We start from the raw sequence: 9,797 nt of genomic DNA on the forward strand, positions 1-9,797 counted from the left end.
TGTTTCATTCTTGAAAAACTTAACTACTAATAGTCAATTGCTGACCAGAAGCTTGATTAATAACACAGTTGATGAACACATATTTTGTATATTATATGCTATACTCTTATGATATAGTAAAGTAGAGAAAATAAAATGTTATTAAAATCACAAGGAAAAGAAAGTGTATTTACTATTCATTAAGTAAAAGTGAATCATCATAAAGTTCTTCATTCTTGTCTTCACATTCAGTAGGCTGACGAGGAGGAGAAAGAAGAAAGGTTGATCTTGCTGTCTCAGGGGTGACAAAGGTGGAAGAAACTCCACCTATAAGTAAAGCTACACAGTTCAAATTCACGTTGTTCAAGAGTCAACTGTACATACTTGGAATTTACTGTTGTGGTCTAAGCAGTTGACCTATCAGTGACCTATAATAATACATTTCTTACTCAGCTCACAATATTACACCCACCTAAATGAAGAGACAGTCCGAAGAATGCAGCTTCCAATATGCCATTCTTATACACTTGCCACTTGCTGTATTAATTTTTAGAATTGCCATAACAAAGTGCCACAAACTGAGTGTAGTGAAACTACAAGCAATAAAAATTTATTGTCTAGCAGTTCTATAGGCAAGAAAGTTAAAATTAAGTTGTCAATAGGACCAAATTCCTGATGAAATCAGTGGGGGAATCCTTCCTTACCTCTTTCTACCTTCTGGAGGCTTGCCAGCAATCTTTGACATTTCTTGGCTTGCAGCTATATAACTCTAATCTCTGGGTTCATTGTCACATAGAGATCTCTACTGTGAGTCTTTGTCTTTAGATGGTTGTCTTCTGATAAGGACACTAGTCTATTAGATTAGGGGCACTTTCTACTCCAGTAGAATCTTAACTAATTATATCTTCACTAACCCTATTTTTTGAAGGAAGTCTCATAACACTTTTACTGTCATATCATTCGGCCATAGTTCAAATACTTAGGCCATGAGACCTAGTTTGTCTTAGTTTTTATTGCTTCAATAGTATTGATATATTTGGAATATTAACTCCTAGGCAAAGCACAGTTCTAAAAATTAGACATATTTGTAATTCATGGGCCAAGAGTTCATGGCACCTTAAACAACTTTTTCTGAGCACCACTCCACCAAAGCATTTATAAATTAAAACACACATTAAACACTTGACATTACTAACTTATATTACCGATAAATGCCACTCTCTATGTTGGGTCACCTAACTAGATTGTTAAAAAAAAAATCAGAATAAATTTGTGCCACATATGATCATTTAGCTCCAAAGAACCTACAACATGTCTTAATGTAGAATAGATATTTACAAAGCTTTATTTGGATATTCGACCACTGAATAAGGCTAGCTGTATATGAATTCATTTTATGAACCTGGTTCCCAAATAATTATACCAAGACAAAAATCTGACTTTCATAATTAAAATTAGACCAAATAAAAGTCAGCAAAACTATGTATACTACAGTTTCCTTTTTACTTCCAGGATAACATGGGGATCTGGGAATTAAACAAAACATTTTTCTCTACAAAAATCTTTTTGTTCAGGTGAAGGTAAATAGATTATCTTAGCTTGGAAAGAAGAGAGGTATTTTACGATTGAATGATTTTGGATGGAAGTGTGAGGGATTCTGATTTTAGATTGTTTGGTCATAAGCTTTTCAAGACAGTGGATTTTCTTATAAAAAGAAGTTGTGGAATTATTCACTGGGAAGTGTTAAAAATCTAATGATAGTAGATGAGGAAAAATATAGGCTATATCAGTGATACAAGATTGTAATAACCTAAAAATTTGAGTACACGTGAGAAATTAATAAGGAAAAAATGTGCCAATTACTTTCATTGAGAAAAGAATGCTTTATGTATAAAGAGTTCTGATTATACTGGCTATCCATTTGAAAGAAAACAAAGCAAGACTACACCCTTGCACAATATGGAGAAAAATAGATTAAGGATTTCAACGAAAATAAAAAACAGTAAAACTATTAGGAACAATTTTTAAAAATATTTGTTTGACCCAATTTCAAACATAAGTAAATCAGTTAAAAGTAAAAGGACGTAGAAGAGAGGGGGAGGGGAAAGGGGCGAAGGTGCACACAGCCGTGGCCAGCTTCTTGTTTGTCCTCTCATTTCGCACATGCGCACTGCGTTCTCAGTGATGCAGTCTTCCTCCTCCCTTCTGCCTTGCCTTGACCTCTGCATTGCCTGACTCTGCAAGAGCGCATGGTGGCCCCTGCTCTTTCCTGGACTCCTGAGCAGAGGCATTTGTCGAAATGTCAATACAAGAAAGCTTTGGTGGTACTAGCAACAGTGATGCCCAGCAAAGCCTACAGGTCCTTCAGGCCTCCTGTCATAGAAGAAATCCGAAATTTAACAGTGAAAGATTTTCAAGTACAGGAACTCCTACTGACTTGTATTGAGACTATGAAACTGGATGAATGTGAAGATGAACAGTGCTGAATCCCTGTGCTCTTTGCCAAGGCAGCCCAAATTCGTATCACAGAGTTGACCCTTCAACCCTGGATTCACACAGATGATAACAAGTCGGACTCTATAGGGAAATGATATTGCAGTGGCAATTACAAAATTTGATCAGCTTGACTTTCTCATGGATATTGTTCCAAGAGATGAACTGAAGCTTCCAAAGGGTCAGGAGGAAGTGCACCAGTCTGTAACTCCTGCCGAGCCTGTCCAGTACTATTTCTCGCTGGCTCAGCAGATCTCCACTGTCCAAGTTCAGGGGCAGCAGCAAGACCAGCAGGCCATCAGCTCCACCACCACCATCAAGCCTGGACAGATCACCATCGCATAGCATCAGCAGGGCCAGACCACTCCCTTGATGATGCAGGTTGGAGAAGGGCAACAGATGCAGATTGTCCAGGCCCAGCCGCAGAGTCAAGCCCAACAAACTCAGAGTGGCACTGGACAGACAATGCAGGTGATGCTGCAGATCATCATTAACAGGGGAGATCAGCAGATCCCAGTGCAGCTGAATGCTGGCCTGCTGCCATATATCCTCTTAGCCCAGCCTGTATCGGGCACCCAAGTCGTGCAAGGATAGATCCAGACACCTGCCACTGATGCCAAATAGGCAAGGACAGCAGCAGTTCAACCAGTTCACAAATGGACAGCAGCTTTACCAGATCCAGCGGGTCACCATGCCTGCAGGCTAGAACCTCACCCAGCCTACGTTCATCCAGTCAGCTTACCAACCCTCCATCGGACAGGCCCCCTAGGTGGCTGGAAACCGAGGACCTGAGCTGGCAAGGCCAAGAATAATCAACACAATTTTTGCCATACAGAGTCAGGCGATAGGCTCAGCCTCCCTCCCCCCCAGAGGACCCGGCTGACCTCAGCACCTCCAGCAGGCCAGGACACTGGTGCACTATGCCCCATGTCTGAGGGCCAAGAGTCTTCACAGAAAGTTGTGATATTTTTTGTTTCCTTTTTTTCCATTTTTGTCTCTAAGGAGTCAATATTTCAATATGCTGAACTATGTGCCCAATGCTATGAAGTAAAACTATTAAATAGCATATTTATGGCAAAGAATAAATAAAAGTAAAAGAATGGGGAAGGCAGTTATAAAAATACTAACCAAAAAGGTAGCTGTATTATTATTATGCAAAGTAGACTTCAGAGCAAGAAGTATTATATTAGATAAAAAGGAACATTACATAATAACATAGTCAATTGGCCACAAACATATGACAATTCTAAATCTGTATGCACTTAGCAGAATGATGAAAAATTTATAAAATTAGAAAGAAATTCAGAATTATAGTTGGAGATTTCACTTATGTATTTAAGGTTTGACAATTAATTTTGTTAACTTACCACCATGAGCTTATGTTGGCAGCACTGTACAAACAACACAGTAAGGTTTTGTAACCTTGGTATATCAGTGTCTCACAGCTGTGTTTGTGTTGACGTGTAGTGGCATCTTGCTGAATGAGGTTCATTATTGTTGCATGTTTTTGTGGGCTGTCATGAGAATGTTGCAGCTTAAATTAGAGCAGTGAACACACATTAACTTTCTTGTTAAACTTGACAAGAGTGGAAGTGAAATCAGGGATATTTTAGTTCAAGATTATGGGGATAATGCCATGAAGAAAACAGAAATTTACAAATGGATTAAACATTTTTCTGAGGGGAGAGAAAGCATCACTGATGAAGAGAAGGCAGAATGACCAGTAGCAAGCAGAACTGACAAAGACATTGCAAAAATATGTCACATTGTGCATCAAAATCCTCAGCTGACTTAGAGAAGCATAGCAGACCAATTAAACAGAGATACAATTGGAAAAATCTCAACTAAAAATCTTGGCATGAGAAAGATGTGTACAAAAATGGTCCTGAAGGAGCGCTTGTTTCACAATAATGCACCAGCTCACACCGCACTGTCTGTGAGGGAGTTTTTAGCTAGTAAACAAATAACTGTATTGGAACACCCACCCTACTCACCTGACCTGGCCTCCAATGAGTTTTTCTTTGCCTTAAGATAAAGGAAATATTAAAAGTAAGACATTTTTATGACATTCAGGACATCAAGGGTAATACAATGACAGCTCTCATGGCCATTCCAGAAAAAGAGTTCCAAAATTACTTTGATCGAAGGACGAGGCACTGGCATTGGTATATTGCTTCCCAAAGATGGTGACCATAGTGATATTCAGTAATGAAGTATGTAGCACTTTTTCTAGGATGTGTTTGTGAACTTGTTTTTCATACCACATATATCAGTAATTGATATTATCAGTGATTGATAGAACAAGTAGAGATAACATTAATATAGAAGTATTGAATTATGCTACAACCAAATAGACCTATTTGACATTTACAGACAATTCTATTCAATATCAGAATACACATAATTTTCAAATATGCATAGAACATTTAAAAAGACAGACTAATTTCTGGACTGTAAAGTAAATCTCAACACATTTAACAACTAGAAATTATGCAAAGTAAGTTTATTGGCCATAATGGAATGAAACTAGAAGTAAATAACAGAAAGATAGCTGGAAAGTGTCCAAATATTTTGAAATTAAGCAACACATGTCTAAATTATCCAAGAATCAAATAGAAAAATTCAAGGAAAATTGAAAATATTTTGGATTGAATAAAAATGAAAATACAACATATTTAAATGTGTGGTATGCAGATATAAGAATGCTTACTGTGAGACTTATAGCATTAAACGTTTATATTATAATAAAAAGTCACATGATCTAATATTTCACCTTCAGAAACTAGAAAAAGAACAAATTAAGTTCAACCTAAAACCAAAACAAGCAGTGAATGAAAACGATTCATATAAATAAATGAAAACACAAGTTATTTAAAATCAGTGAACAGCTGATCACATTAATACGCTTCTAGCCAGACTAATGAGATAAGCAAGAAGAAACAATTTACTATATTAGGATTGAAAAAGAGGAATCATGACAGATCCTTCAGACATTGGCAGAATTAAAGATATAAAATGAGCAACTCAAAGTACAGACCCCATAGATATTAACAGGTTTAAAGGAATAATATGTTTTTAAAAACCCTATATTTCTATAAATTTGTAACTTAGGGTAAAAGTACCAATTCATTCAAAGTCACAGACTACCAAAACTCACTCAAGGTAAAATACATAATGGAATAATTACATGTCAATTAAAGAAATGGAATTCATAGTTAAAACTTTTCCAACTAGGAAACTACATTTACAAGTCTTTGCTCTTGTGAATTCTACTAAATAGCTTAAAAATACATAAAATTAATTCTGAAAAAAGCATTTTAGAACATAGGAGAAATAATGTCTCAGCGAATATTATTAGACCACCATTATTCTATTACCAAAACCAGATAATGACATTACAAAAAAATAAAAAGCAAAGAACAATATTTCTCATATAAACATAAAAATTCTCAAAAAATTAAACTACTGAATATAGAAGTATATAAAAAAGATAATATATCATAAAAAGTTGAATTTATGCTTGGAATGCTGGAGTAGACTCAGGAATTAATCAACATAATTTACCATGTTAACTAGAAGATGAAGAAAATCCATATTATCAGATCAAGTGATACAGGAAAATAATTGACAGAACCTAGCGTTCATTTCAGATTTGTGAAAGTCCTAGGAAACTTGGAAGAGAAGGGAGCATTGTTTCAAACAGATTTATAATGGTATAATTGATATATTTAAAATCCCTGTACATTTTAATGCATATAATTCAGTGAATTTATGCATAGGCATATTCATGTGATATCATTGCCATAGTTAGGGTAATAAACATATTCATTGCCTTCAAAAGTTTCCTGTTGGTACCCAACAGGTAGTTGATCAATCTCCATCCCCTTTTCTACCTCCTCTCTTGAGGAGTCCCCAGTGACTGTTGTTCCCATTTTTATGCATGTGTGTACTCAGTGATTAGCTCCCACTTATAAATGAGAATCTGCAGTATTCAGTTGTCTGTTTTTGTGTTAATTCACTTAGAATAATGGCCTCTATTTGAACCCACATTGCTGCAAATGACATGAATTTTTTTATGACTGCATAGTATTCCATGCTGTATACTTATCACATTTTCTTTATTCAGTCCATTGTTGAGAGGAAGTCAGGCTGGTTCCATGTTTTTGCTATTGTGAATAGTGCTGCATATGAGTGCAAGTGTATTTTGGTAAAACAATCTATATTCCCTTGGGTACATACCCAATAATGAGATTGCTGAGTTGAATGGCATGTTTATTTTTAGTTCTTTAAGAAATCTCACCAGGCTTGGTGGCTCAGCCTGTAATCCCGTGCCTTTGGGAGGCTGAGGTGAGTGGATTGCCTGAGCCCACGAGTTCGAGACCCGAATGGGCAGCTAGACGTCATCTCTACAATAAATCAAAAATTAGCCGGGCGTGGTAACGCGCGCCTGTAGTTCCAGCTACTCAGAAGGCTGAGGCGGAAGGATCTCTGGAGCCCAGCAGGTCGAGGCTGTGGTGGCTGGGAGTGACCACTGCACTCCAGTCTGGGCAACAGAGTGAGACTCCAACTCAAAAAAAAAAAGAAAACTCTAAAATGCTTTCCACAGGAGCTGAACTAACTTACAGTATATGAGCATTTCCTTTTTTCTGCAACCTCACCAGCATCTGTTTTTTATTGTTGTTTTTGATTTTTGTCTTTTTTTTTTTTTTAGATATAGGAATAATATGTATTTATTACATGGGCATATTGTGTAGTGGTGGAGATTGAGTCTCCCACACATGAGTGAGAACATGTGTTGTTTAGTTTTCTGTTTCTGAGTCTGTTTACTTTGAATGATCTTTAGTTTCATCCAAGTTGATTTCTTTTTTTTTTTTTTTATGGCTGCTTAGTGTTCTATGGTGTATATATATCACATTTTCATTATCCACTAATTATCTGATGCACTTTTGGTTGACTCCATACTTTTATAATCGTGAATTGTGCTATGATAAACATGCAGGTGTCTTTTATATGACAACGTCTGTTCCTTAGGGTAGATACCTAGCAGTGAGATTGCTGGATTAAATGGTAGATCTACTTTTATTTCTTTGAGTAATCTCCACACTGCTTCCCAAAGAGTTTGTACTAATTTACACTCCCACCAACAGTGCATAATTGTTTCCTTTTCTCTGCATCCACACCAGCATCTATTTTTTTAAAAAAATTATGGCTGTTCTGACTGGTGTGAGCTGGTATTTCACTGTGGTTTTCATTTACATTTTCCTTATTATGAGTGATGTTGAACGTTTTTTTCGTGTTTATTGGCCACTTGTATACCTTCTTTTGAGAGATGTCTATTCATGTCATTTGCCCACTTTTTAATGGTTCTTTTTTTTATCTTGCTGATTTGTTTGAGTTGTTTGTAGATTCTGGATATTAGTTCTTAGCTAGATGTATAGTTTGCAAATGTCTTCTCCCATTCTATAGGTTGTCTGTTTGCTCTGTTGATTATTATTATTATTATTATATATTTTTTGCTGTGCAGAGCTTTTTAGTTTAATTAAGTCCCACTTATTTATTTTTGTTTCAGTTGCATTTGCTTTCTGGTTTTTAGCCATAAATTTTTTCCAAAACACCTACAACCAAGTGATTTTTAAGAGAATAAACGATGCTGGGAAAATTGGATAGCTATATGAAGAAAAATGAAACTTGATCCCTATTTCTGACCATATACAAAACTTGATCCCTATCTCCCACCACATACAAAAATTAACTCAAGATAAATTAAAGAGGTGGAGACGGGGCAAGATGGCGACGGCATAGGTGAACTGGTGAGATTCTCTGAACGTGAATTCCCAAAAAGGCTATTACTTCTCTTCCCCCATCCCCCAGCCCACCACCAACCATGCTGGTGCCAGGCCCGGGAACTTCAGTCCCACGCAAGGCCAGATATTGCGCCCTCCACCCACTGCTGCCGTTCTACTCGTGTGTGGAAGTCTCCGGTCCCAGCCCCCTCCAGATCCCTCCCCGGCTGCATTATCTCCAGCCCGGCACCCAGCACCACCGGTCACACAGGGAGGCTCTGGGCGCCCGCCCCTCAGAGACACCAGTCCCATTCCTGGCTGAAGTACTCTGTAGGGTCCCAGCGCTACTCTTGCCGCTCACCACCTGCCCTTTGGAACTTTGGAGCTCTGGAACTCCAGGTCCACCCAGGCTGAGGCACTCAGTGTGAGACCCCAAGCCAGAGGACCCAGACAAGTGGAGAAAAACAGATCTGCTTAAACTGCCTCACCATTCTCCAGGCAGAGACTTCCATTGCCCCGCCCACCTATCAACAAACTTTACCTCAGTTCCTAAGGCAACAGCGCAAAACAGGAGACAAAGCCCCACCCCTATGCTGCAATGAAAAACAAAAGGGAGAGCCTGGAATCGGAGATCACAGAAGTGACTCTAGTCTGATCACTTATTTTGACTTATGATTTTATCATTGAAACTGTTGGTCTAGATTACGTTTGGTGTTTACCTTCTGACTTATACTGTTTCTTGATTTTTTTGGCCTGTCTTTGTGTAGCTATCAGTATCCTTTAGGGAATCTTTCTTACCTGTCTTTCTTACTTCTTCCCACTCCTGTGTCTCTTTCTCACCTGATAGTTGGTATGTATATCTATTTTCCCTCTCACACTTCTCTCTTTCGCTTATTTTGACTTATGATTTTATCATTGTAACTGTTGGTTTAGATCACGTCTGTTGTTTACCTTCTGATCTACACTGTTTCTCAATTTTATTGACCTGTCTCTGTGTAGCTATCAGTACTCCTTAGGGAATCTTTCTTACGTGTCTTTCTTCACTTCTTCCCGGCCCTGTGACTCTTTCTCACCTGATAGTTGGTATGTATATCTGTTTTCCCTCTCACACTTCTCTCTTTCTAACTCCCTATTGACCTCCCCTTCCTCCATTATTTTCCTCTTTTATATGCCCCCTTTTAAATCTAGGGACCAAGACTGCATACTGCTGATAGACAGACTGTAAAGCAGAGGGAAAAGTGAACAAAGCCAGAAGACCCTCATAACGAAGAACAGGTCACGCAGAAGAGAAATAAAAGGAACCCCACCTTCCCTCAAAAACAGAATTGAAGAGGGGGAGGGAAAGGGGGAGAGGGAGAAAAATCTACAGAAATGAAGAAAAACCAAAAGAAGAGTATGGGTCTCTCCCAGATGCCTGAGAGAGCAGACACTGAGAAAACTGACTTTGGAATGCAAACAATGAAAAGTCCCCAGAATGAAGGGTCTCAAACTACAAATGTAGATATCAAAACAATAATGGAGAGATTAAAAAGAATTGAGGAG

At 37.9% G+C, this 9,797-nt stretch overlaps 1 pseudogene; it reads left to right on the plus strand.

The window, feature by feature from the left end:
• The first annotated feature begins 2,253 nt into the window (after nucleotides 1-2,253).
• LOC103261486 lies at nucleotides 2,254-3,355 on the plus strand (annotated as a pseudogene).
• The last annotated feature ends 6,442 nt before the right edge of the window (nucleotides 3,356-9,797 follow it).

This window comes from Carlito syrichta, unplaced genomic scaffold (genome assembly GCF_000164805.1).
Source record: "Carlito syrichta isolate Samal-C Ts95f unplaced genomic scaffold, Tarsius_syrichta-2.0.1 Scaffold303720, whole genome shotgun sequence".
NCBI classification, from domain to species: domain Eukaryota; kingdom Metazoa; phylum Chordata; class Mammalia; order Primates; family Tarsiidae; genus Carlito; species Carlito syrichta.